General features: G+C 36.6%; 1 protein-coding gene across 1 annotated transcript in view; it reads left to right on the forward strand.

The window, feature by feature from the left end:
* Window positions 1-12,160, forward strand: part of LOC110459342 (arf-GAP with GTPase, ANK repeat and PH domain-containing protein 1-like) — a 94,181-nt gene that overhangs the window by 28,226 nt on the left and 53,795 nt on the right. The window lies entirely within an intron of this gene.

Genomic DNA, 12,160 nt, shown 5'->3' on the forward strand with positions numbered 1-12,160 from the left:
TTGTTCAAATGAATGACCTTGACCAGCTTTCAAGGTCACAGGGGTCAAATGTTTTAAAATCTTCAAACAACTTCTCAATAACCAAAAGGCCCAGGGTACTGAAATTAGGCCTGTAGCATGCTGGGATGAAGGACTACCAAGTTTGTTCAAATGAATGACCTTGATCCACTTTCAACCTGATGTCCTTGTTCGACATTCAAGGTCACAGGCGTCATATGTTTAAATCTTTTAAAAGGTTCTTATGAATCAAACACTGATATTCTGCCTGTAGCTGTATTTTAGTCCACTTTTAAGATTACAAGTGTGAGATTAATACCAGGTGAGTGATGCAGGCCCATTGGGCCTCTTGTTTTTACTTATTTTTAACATGGATTTCAAAAGAAACAGCGAACATTCGCTAAACGTAATGCGATTTCCGGATATCCGCTTCCGTGTCTGATTTTAGTATATTCAACGTAAAGTCTAGGGGTGTTCCGAGTACTTATTCCAAGTACCAAAAGCAAATGGCGGATCAGACATGGGGCGCACAGTGTACCAGCTAGTTGAGTTAACTGTTACCCATGGGTTATTAAAGCAGAGTCAAAATATGACACATTCTGTACAGTTTGTAGGAGACTGATAGTTCTTGGGAAAATGGGCGAATTAGCTCTAAAGTTGCACGAGAGAAGTGATAAGCATTGCACGTGTGCTACATCGGCGAGTAACACTTGTCAGCAGGCGTTTGAACAGTTTACCAGTAAGTCTGCAAACCCAGAAAAGGAATTGGATATAACAGACATGCACATGCCCCCTCCGAATGTCGCGGTGGACTTTGCAAACAGTGTTTAAAGTGTTTCATAAAACTTTAATCATGTAACGCTTAGATAATAAACAAATATGTCCAATTTTATGTAAAAGTATGATTTTTTTCTGTCTTTTGGAATAGGTGTCAAAAATTTTGAGGGCCTTAAATTTACACAGAAATTAAGGCCCTAAAACGGCCTTAAAAAGGCCCTAAATTTCATAGCAAGAATCCTGTACGAACCTTGTATTAGGTACTTTGAGAACATTATAGCTACATTTACTTAGGGAAGAGGATACAGGACAATCTGTGGTAGAGATCTGTCTCCCCACACCTTTTTTTCAGTGACATACATTATATGCCTTTTTTTTTCTTCAAAATCAATCAAAATATCTTTAACACAAGCTCAGTCTGCCTTATACACTGTATTTCCTGGTGTTTGTATAGTGATAGGTGACCTGTCCTGTATCTGTGCAGGCTTGCAAGAACAAAACAGTACAGGGCTGTATCTACACAATTCCTGGAAAGATTTACAGTATTTCCTAATTATTGATCATGACTATTAATCTATAGTAACTTTCAAGTAATTTTGATGAATATGACATGAACATGATATTGAGCAATTGGGAAACGCAAAAACCAGAGGACAATCATTGATTTTGAGGACACTGTAGGGCACCCTAATAATAGGTAGGAAATAGCCCATGACTCATGGTTGTATAGGAGATCAACTGAATGTTTTACTGCAGAAAAGTAATTGATAAAAGGTCAATAAAGTGTGTCCGCTATAAGCCAGTCAGAGACCGTATTGATTTACATAACTCTATTGTGACTTTCAATTTTCGGATTAACCACACTTCCATTCAGCAAGATTAGTTTTCTCTAGACATCACAACTGGAACATTTTGATTGGCCGTGTTTGTGCTTTATGGGCGTTTCACAGGGAGGGTATTGATTATAGGGGCAGAAAGGGACATAACACTGGCATATTGGCAATGTTTATTTTCCATTGTTGTTGCAGGAGTTTATTGAGGGTCATGTGGGGAAATTAACTATGTATTTTATTTGAAATAGCAAAAAGACACAGTGCTTGTACAATATTAGATATGATATATACCCAATAAGAGACTTATACAGAGGATATCCATATAAAGAGGAGAGTAGTGTATACCTTGACAAGCCTGCAGGTATTTGGTATGACAGGTGGCACGCTGAAATGATCAAGAGTACCTGTAGTAATTGTAAGGTCATAGAGGTCACATCTCTCACCTGACAGTGGACAAATTAGATGAACAGATTGCACTTCCTTAATAAATATCATAAAATGTAGTCAGCCAATAGGGACTTCATTGATTATACCTGTAGCAGATATGCAGGGTCATGGGTTCATGTTATTATCAGAAAAATCAGACAATGAATGTTGTTGTTTGAAAACATTTTTTCATTAATGTGTAATGATTGTAATTGTATGGTCTGATGCTAACCTGATTGAATCTTAATATAATATGCAAGCCGAGGTCATAGGTTACCTGATCAGGTCAAGGGTCATGAGCTTGGTCAGGTCGGGTTAGTGATGTGGTTTGGACATAGCAGTAGTGGTGCCATTGTGGTCAGAGTCCAGTCATCATCATAACCTGCAGGATAACATGGGATTTTAGGATGTCTTAGTGATTGTGGTTAAAACAGTCAAGTATCCTTTTTCAGTTTGATAAAAATTCAATGAGATTATCCAGTTTTTTGTGTACAAAGGGACATTTTACAGGTAAAACAACACAGGTAGGACACAAAGAGATGGCAATCAATAAGTGTAATGAGCCATCCAGTAGCCATCAAACTGTCGATGCATGCATATGTGCCATTGGAAAACTGGTTTATTTGGAGTTCACGTGTGGTTTTTAAGCACATCACTGTGATTGGATAAGTGATGGTATGTTTTAGCATGTGTTCACAACATTACAATAGTGTATAAAGAAAAATAGATCAAGGATTCGAAAGGGAAAAAGTATATATTTTTTTTGCCTGATGTTTTACTAGTGAGGACGTGGAACACTGAAGTCTGACACAGGGTTTCTATTTTCGAATTGTTATTTGTTTTAAAAAAATCTTGGCATGATCTATAGAAGTTTTGGCACAATCTGTACCTACGCTTGATGTAGTAGAGTTTCCAATTATAGATGTTGTGAAGATAGTTAGCTATCTCAGACAAAGGCCAGTGTAAAGATGATCGACACTTCACTTTCTGATGCCCCAATTATGGCACTATGAAATGTTAATGTTTTAATCTATAAAAAAAATGTCAAAAATCAGGGGAGGGGGAATCGTTTGTGGCAGGACGGATCAAAAGTCAGACACAGTTTTGATTGAGATGTATTCTTTTATAATATGACTTGTATAACCAATTAATAACAGAATTGACAAAAAGAACGCAGTTTCTTTATGGAATGCAGGAAATCTATTTCTGAGAGATCCATGCAGAGAAAATTGGGTGGCCATCAGTTGGGTGCATGTTGGTTATTAAATGGTAGCTCTAGCTCTCTTCTATTTCTGACAATTTAATAATCAACAACAGAGAAAGTATGTGCTTAGCTCTGATTCAATCACCAGATACAACCCTGTGTTGGCTTTATAGTAATACACTGTTAATGGAACGTATCTAGATCCACAATACTAACTCCGTCGTACGGATGCTACTACTTCTTCCAAGGAATTTAATAATAACTGCCATGTCAAAATTGGGGAAACAAGTTGTTTTGTTGGCTTAAATCTAATTCCAATGCTAATGGATCGTGGAGTGAGGAAAAGTCTTTGTTTAGTTAATTGGAAGAAAGGGTAGCATAGAAGTGAGGGTGAGGAACTGGGGAATCGGGGAGTGAGGTGTGGATTTGTAACTGGGGAATCGGGGGGTGAGGTGTGGATTTGTAACTGGGGAATCGGGGAGTGAGGTGTGGATTTGTAACTGGGAAGCAGGAAGCATAACATGGATTTGTAACTAGGGAATCGGAAAGCGTGACATGGATTTGTAACTTGGATTCATGGAGCGGGACATAGATTTGCAACAGGGACATTTGGTAGTGTAGGCTGATTGTGTGTGGAGTATGTAGAATTACACCGGTGCTGCTCTGAATCAGCTGCTACAGTGCTATACACATGGTTTTTGCAAAATTCCTCGAAATATGGATCTGTTCCAATTTTTCATATTTATGGTTAACGAATCTCAATATACATCTACAGCAGTTTATAATGTGAGTTGATGGATCTGCAGCTGATCTTGATAATATCTGTTGGAGGTGAATTTGTGTATACGCTCAGAGATAAATATTACTACTGTTAATGTTATAGCTTTTGCTTACACGAAGAAAGACTTTGATAAATTTGAATTAATGCTTTCTTATGGATATCTGAAAAAAGTCTTTTACATGTCATTTTTCAGTAGTGAATTATTTGTAGCATTCTAGAAATATGATGGGCTCAACTGAAAGGTCAACTTTCGGTTCTTACCTCTGGTTCCCCGTGGATTACATGTGATTGATTTCAAAACTGGCTGGTTGGTGTTCTGCTGTACATGTAGAGCTAAAATCTTAAACAGACATCAGGAGAAATAACAAAACATTTCTGATGCTACACAGACCGTCCTGTCTCGTTTTTGCTGATTTATCCTCTTTTAATGCTTATGATATAACAAACATTGATTTCTCTTGTGTATGAAAATGTTGCACATAAGAAATATATGATAGCCTGCTCCATTTTGATGCATTTCCATATCTCCACACAATTTTTATTGTATTTGGCAGACCAAAGATTTCGTAAAAACTTTATTTTATTCCAGGATAGGGATTGAAATTAACAGAATTACAGTAAGCATCTTTTTAGCATAAAGAACAAATTCTTGCTGAATTTGAAGTATTCATTCTGACAAATGCGAGCCGACCAGACAAGAAGCTTGGAATAGCTGGGAGGAAGTGTTGGATGTGGGGCAGTGATAACCCACCACACAGAGGTGTGTGTGTATTGTTCCTCCATTGTGTTGCACAAGCACAAACAGGTGTAGCGGTGCACCGAGCCTCAGCTGCACACAAAGGAATTTAGGACATTTAGCGAGGCGACCGTGTGTGTCATCACCTGGATAGGTGTTATCATTACTGTTACAACAGTGTCACATAACAGTTTCACTGTTAACACAGGGTCTTACAAACTCTTCTTATCAAACACGTTTCATGAAGACCAGTTGTTGATTAGATTGCATTGTGTGTATTGGAGAAGAATATCCATTTCAGCAGTATTTTAAGACTTGTAACTCTTTGAAAGGACATTATAGACATGTAACAGATAGTATTGAGTGATAGGATTACGATACCTGTGACTTACAACAGAGGGACAACATTTGATGTTGACTCTGTTGGACCCGTAAAGCAGCTCCAGTGTACATGTTGACATGAGGGAGAAAAGTGATGTGCTAATTACACCAATATGTGATGACAGTGAGGCTGATTGGCGCATTAACCCGGGACAGGTCTACAGGAAGTGGATTTACACGCAGACCTTCGTAGAGGCTGACACAGGATACTACAACTTATTACTGTGGCACTGACTCTACCGTCATACAGCATAGGACACTCATTCAAAATTTTTCTTAATCTTCAAGGAGAATACTAGATAATTTGTACACTATCTTTTGCACTTCTCTGTGATCTGAGGAATTTAAGCTTCAGTGACAATATTCTATAGACACAGAGGCAATTTAAAGGTATGAGATATATTCAGCATGGTTCTTAATGACTGTGATAAAAGAGTTGACAACTTAACACTGATGGTGATAAGTACGCTGTCAGCCTGTTTAAACGTTGAGTGACTCAATGCCAAGACTCTTGTGTCGGGTGGAGTAACCTTGATCAGGAACAGTGAGGGCCCGTGCAGCACGATAAAAAGGTCATCTACATTTAAGGAAGTCGGAGTTCATCTGACATGTATGTGATCTGTAAGATAAAGGACCAGGATTAGTTGTGAAGGTGTGAAGTGGTGTGTTATAGGGACACTTGAAGATGGCAATATACAACATGTATACTACATAGGGACAACACCTTCCAGAGAGATAGCTGTGTTGGCCTGAATGGTCATGTATGGTCAAAGTGCATGGATGATGCATTGTGTAAAGAATTACTGACATCATTACACTGCTTATCACTGATATTGATCCAACTATTTTTACACACTGACATACACATACCTACAGTGACATGCCAAACTGAACATCCTAAAAACATAAGGAAGTTTGGTACAGCAGTGGTACTACTACCTGGTCAGTGTTTCCAGGATCTGGACATGGTACTAGTGTGAGGAAAAGATATACGTGTACATGAACACGAGAGTTTAATCTAGTACAGAAGTTAAACCTGATAAAGTGGTGGTATTACCAGTGTGAACAGGTTTCAGACAGTCCTGGTAGATGTTGAACAGGATACAATCTACAAGATATACATGTACTTATCCTCATCATATTACCTACAAGGATGTTCATGTGAAAGTGAGTTTTATATCCTGGAATGCCTATATATAACTAAATGGAAGTGCATACAATCTACATTACAGAAAGAAGTATGAAGAATTTTTAAATGTGTTTGTGGATTATAAAGAGGAGACTGTACGTGACATTGTTTGAAGGACTTTTTGTTGGGAGATGTGGATGTATTATATCCTGTGGTGCTGACTGTCTACAGATCACACTTGATGTATCCTTTAACTATGATGTGTATAACTGATAGTATTCCAAAACATTGTCTGACCAACCATTGTCAGGTAATGGGTTTCAAACTGAAAGAACACTTTTACATTTACTCAAACATCTATTTGTATGTTTTGGTAGGTTTAGACAAGAGGTCTTCAACTTGGAGGTCCTTGTGACCTGCCTCTAGTAAGACCCTGTCAAAATCAGTATAAATACCACGTACTGTAGGCCATCATCTTGTTGGTTTGTCCACAGAGGGGAGGTAACTGTGCTAATCACTTGTACAGTTTATGTGAGGTGGGAGTACCTTATCTGGTCCTGATAAACATCCCTAGTTCATTCAGAATTTTCTTGTAGTCTAAATATATCCAGGTAAGATAGGGCAGATCTAGTCTGAAATCGGCCACTTAGGAAGTATACCATTTTGTTGTCAAGATCGGAGATAGGCTGACTTCAAAACTTCATGGCAAGTGTTAATCGTAGACCTTCAGATGTAGGTCATGTCCCATGGTGAAGGAAGTACATGTACATGGTATGTTTGTTTGGAAAAATGAGCATGGCTTTCATCCTGAAATGTAACTTGAAATTTTGTCTACACATTTCTTCCTGTGTGATGTTTGACTTCTTCCTGTCCAAGTTCGTATACGTATCAGACCTTGATCTAACCAACCACATCAGAGTAAAGACACCACTAATTTGCAATGGTGATCTTCCAAATTCAATTTTGGCTAGTTCTGGTAGATTTACTGTATATATCTATTTACGAGGAAAACTTCATAGCAAAATCTTAATTATCAATTTAAAAAAGGGAGTACACTGGAGCAGTATACCTGCTGTGATGTCAGATGCACCCAGTAGTTTGGAGGGTGTTTTTGCTGTTAAGGGGCGGGGTTGGTGTTACATGTGTACGCCCTGTGGGAGTCAGTTCTGTGATCTCACTGACAGTCTAGACACTCCTGACCAGGCTCAGAAATAAAGTTAATTAAAACATTAAATTGATACACATTCCAGGCATGTACAGATAGGTTATACATTGTAATATATGTCAGCCTGAGGAATGGGTTCTGTGTAGATCAGTCTGTAAAATACAGTATTTACCATTATGTAAAGTCTGGGTGGGGTATAAAACGGGCTGGAGATTGAAGATTATTCTTAATATGACATGATATTTGTACAATATGATCATCCTATATACACAGTTGGACTGTGTGAAGAGTTGGTAGATGTAGATTACATGATAATGTTTGTGTCATTACTATTAAGAACACACCTTTAATGTGTTATAGAGCTAGTGAGAAATTATAGTACATTCTCCACATTGTGCCCTACAGCCCCTGGCATTCACCAGCTACATCAAAGTGCAGTCCACATGTCTGCTTGCCCTGTTTCTAACCTCCACCTGGCTACCATGTAATAATACCTGTGGTTACTACATCCTCAGATACAGACATCTGCCTTCTGGAAAATATTTGTAAAGAAAAAAATGAAACATCTTGCTCAGACACCATAAAAAATGTGTGGACCAGTTTGTATGGTTAAAATTTTGAAGCTTTACAGATATCACTGATAATTTAATTAGCATTATCACATTTTCTGTATTTATTAATGTTATGCCTGCTTCATGTCACTGGAGTTAACGAAGTCTCATAATTCCTCTATAGTGAGAGGTTGCAATAACTTACTGTATTACTTTGGATGTATAATTAACTGTACATTATAGTGCGTATTGAAAACAGTATCGTTTTTGATTTCTTAATCTTACACAAAAGCCTGAACTTGCACTATATGCTGCATCGTTTTATTTTCTCAAGTAGACACTTACATGTATATACTGTAGACTATACCTAAAATATTTGGAGTATCATAAATAATTTACATCAATGAATGAATAGAAAGTTTCATACCATCAATCCCAAAAATAACTGTTCTGTTGGAAAGGTTTTATCTCCAAATCACAAGTTTCAAGCTCAAAGCTTACAAAAAGAAGAAAATCAAGGGATTCCATATGATTTTGTTTATAAGCCACATGTTTTATGGCCTACTTTTTCCCTTTGCTGTAATTATTTTGAAGTTTTGTAAATCTCCCGTCCCCCCATCCTCCTCCCAGCTTGGTACCCCATCAAACAGTCATCTCCTGTAATCCTAGGTCATAATAACCCGGGGAACCCCAACTAAGTCCAGAACTGCAGAATTGATAACGATAAAATACCTATGTTTCCATGGCGATAGATAAAATGTTAGGATAACTTTAGCAAACTTGAGCGTTTAATTCAATAGTATTCCTTTTTCGTTTTATCTGCTACATACACACTTAAGATGTGTTACTGCCATGTAATTCAAGTGCTTTCAGGGAATTCTTATAAATAACTGTTCAGTGGATGTTGAAACTTGAATTTGAATTTCCTGAAAGTTTGATCAAATTTACTGAACCTTTTTTTTAGAGTTTTATCATTTTAAAGAAATTCAACATTGATAATTAGGTATTTGATTTCTTTTGTAACCAGAGTGATGTTGTGTCTATGAACTGGTGTTAAACTTGAATTATGTATTTCTAGTTGTAAAAATTGATATTCTCAGAAAAATTCAAATTAGCAGATACATGCAGGAATATGATTGGATGATTTTAAATGATTCAGAATAATTAAGCAATTTACGTAAAATAGAAAAAGTTGAAACAATGCCCACTTATTGGCATCTTATAATTGTCATTTTGCTATGGATCAAGTACAGGGAATATGCTAGCCTTGCCAGTTTAAAAGTTGATGCCAAGGTATATTAGACAGAACCCCAGTGACAGGTGTAAAAAGAAGATAACTTTTTATTAAGTCACTAATAGAGTGTTAGAGCTAACTTCAGTTTGTATTTACCAATGTACATGAACATGTAATAATTCAGAAGATTTTTGAAGGCTGTGGGTGGAATGCAACACAAATATTTAAAGGTTTTACCTTAAAATTGCCTCCAAATGCTTAGATAATTGCTTGTTTTTGGTACCTTAGTTTATCACTGCTTTAGGTTACAAAAAAGATTTGGCCTCTCCCCAAGAGTGTTTTAGAACAATTTATGTGCACCTAAACAACATGGCCATTTTCTGTAAACATGAATTTATTTCCTTGTCAGAACTGCTGAATATATGCTTCTGTGTATTTTACAAAAAGCCAAAAGATAGATAGACAATACATAGTAGAATAGAGAAAAGAGTGATCATCCCAGCTATTTTAAGGTTAAGGATACCACTGCTTCAGTTTTAATTGCCAAGAAGAGTTCCACTCAAGATTTTTTTTTGCTTGGAATAATTTCCCAACTCCTGCATTTTCTCATTTTCTTTATCTCTTTTTTTTCAAACGTTCTTTCTAACAAAAACAATTCTGTCAAATGAATGGCAACATATGGTTTTTAAGAAATATTTGTTTTGAAAGGGTCTAAATCAAATATTTTACAATATTTACTTCGGTATAGAGATGGTTTAACTTGTTAATACCCTTGACCTTAATATATAAAATTTGAGTGTGCAGGTTAATGGCTACTCCTCCCGACAAGTATACCAGGGCCTAGCTTTGTCTTTTACATCCTTTCTGGCTGTTAATCAGCTATGGTTTAGGCTACATACATCGTACTCTTAACAACTAGTGACATGATACATATGGAAAATGTGTGTAGGGAGAAAACTAGGGACAAGATTTACCAGATTATGGAGAGAAAGAATGTTTCTAAATGTTTGCTGTCCATTACCATGTTCTGTCTCTCACACAATGTATTGTGATGCTGATATATACCATGATATGCCTTATACCATGTACTTTCTGAGTATACCATGTACTGTGTTTTTACCGTGTACTGTATGAGTATACCATGTACTGTGTTTTATACCGTGTACTGTCTGAGTATACCATGTACTCCATATTGTTTGATACCATCATGATGTTTTTACCAGTTTGACATAATGGCTATTAAATCAACTGAACACATTTTATGAGCCTACACGGTAACACCATCATCCTGTGTTGTAAACAGATTTTGATCAAACTTTATTCTTAAATCAAGCACACTGTATGAGAGTTCCTTGTATATGTTTGTATTTTAAGGTTCCAAGGTCATGAACAAGGTCACAGGTACTATTTATAGAAATTGGTCAACCAATTTATAATTAGTGGTCAAACAAACAGTTTCATTTCTGATGGATTTTGATCAAACTTTATACAAAGGTCAAGGATGAGCATACCTCAAATTATCTGAACTTCAGGGTATTGAGGTCAAGGCTAAGGTCAATATTACTATAGAAATTTATAATCAACAAATTCGAATTCTTTGTCATCACTCCAGCAATTTCTTTTCTTAATGGAATTTGATCAAACATTATACAAAAGTTGAGTATGAGATTACCTCAGATAATTTCATGTTTTAGGGTGCAAAGGTCAAGGCCACCATTACTTTTACAGAAAATTGTCAAACAATGAAACCAGTTTGTGTGGATATGGGGGTATTCATTTCTAAGATATATTTTCTAGTTGATAAGAAATTAAATGGATGAAACAGCAGGCACAGCCTAAAGTTCTGTCCACTAAAGTGGGCTATTCAAACCAATCATGGTCAGTCTCTCAGAATACATTGACATGATTGGTTTCTCTTTGTGTTACTGACGGTACATTTATTGGGCGATGATTCTAACCCTGCAATTACTGTTTTGTAAAATCTGATCATATTTCACCTCGTTTTGTTCCAGTATACAAATTACCAGCATTGATAGATGGTGTGTAGCTATAGATTATAGAACCATTGTTGCTGGTGTTGGTATTATAGTCTGTGACGTTTCTCGTAAACAACACTAACTGGAGAATTCCACGCTTGTTTGTTTGATTTCCAATCTTGTTTGTAAATCGTTGGTTTTTGGTATAGGTTTACTGTTAGGAGATATTGATTCTGTGCTACGACTCCCTGCATAACAACAATTATCAGCATCAGTAGTTGGAACCCTCAAAGGATCTTTTTAATGCTTGGTCTGTTCCTGATGACTTGAGGAGAAATCTTCTCATCATACATGTTAAGCCAGGCTCATTTTGCAAATGGCATAAATGACCGCAGAAGTAATTCTGTTGTATCTAAAATGGATATAAGTTTTTCCTTTGAAGGAAATATTTTCCAGTGTTTAAGTCATTTAACATTCACTGAAATATAAGTTTTACGTATCACTGGAAAAATCGTGCAAATAACATTACTTTGAAAAGTAACCTATGTACCAGTGATGGTAGTACCCAGTCAGCATTACTGGATGGGCTACAGGATTGTACTGTCTTACATTATCTGTATTTTGTCTATCCTTTCTTCCCAAAAATTTATCCAGGGCACATCACCTCTTCTATTTCCCTTGAGTTATCAGACTGGTATAAGGTACATGTTAGGATGAAGGAGTGTTGCATACCAAGGTTGGTTAATGTTACACACATATTTATCTTAAACCCCTGACCGCAATCATTGAAACTGGGGCATAGTTCCTATATGAATTTATGCAGAATTATCTGATTTGGTACAGAGGTATATCTTGTTGTTATAATCTCCTATATACATGTAGAGGACATAAACAGATGCATATAGTTACCTATTAACTGATGAGGGGGCATAGCTTTATACAAAAGCATACTTATACCTGTTATCTGGGG

The sequence above is a fragment of the Mizuhopecten yessoensis genome, unplaced genomic scaffold, assembly GCF_002113885.1.
Source record: "Mizuhopecten yessoensis strain PY_sf001 unplaced genomic scaffold, ASM211388v2 scaffold10045, whole genome shotgun sequence".
Lineage (NCBI taxonomy): Eukaryota > Metazoa > Mollusca > Bivalvia > Pectinida > Pectinidae > Mizuhopecten > Mizuhopecten yessoensis.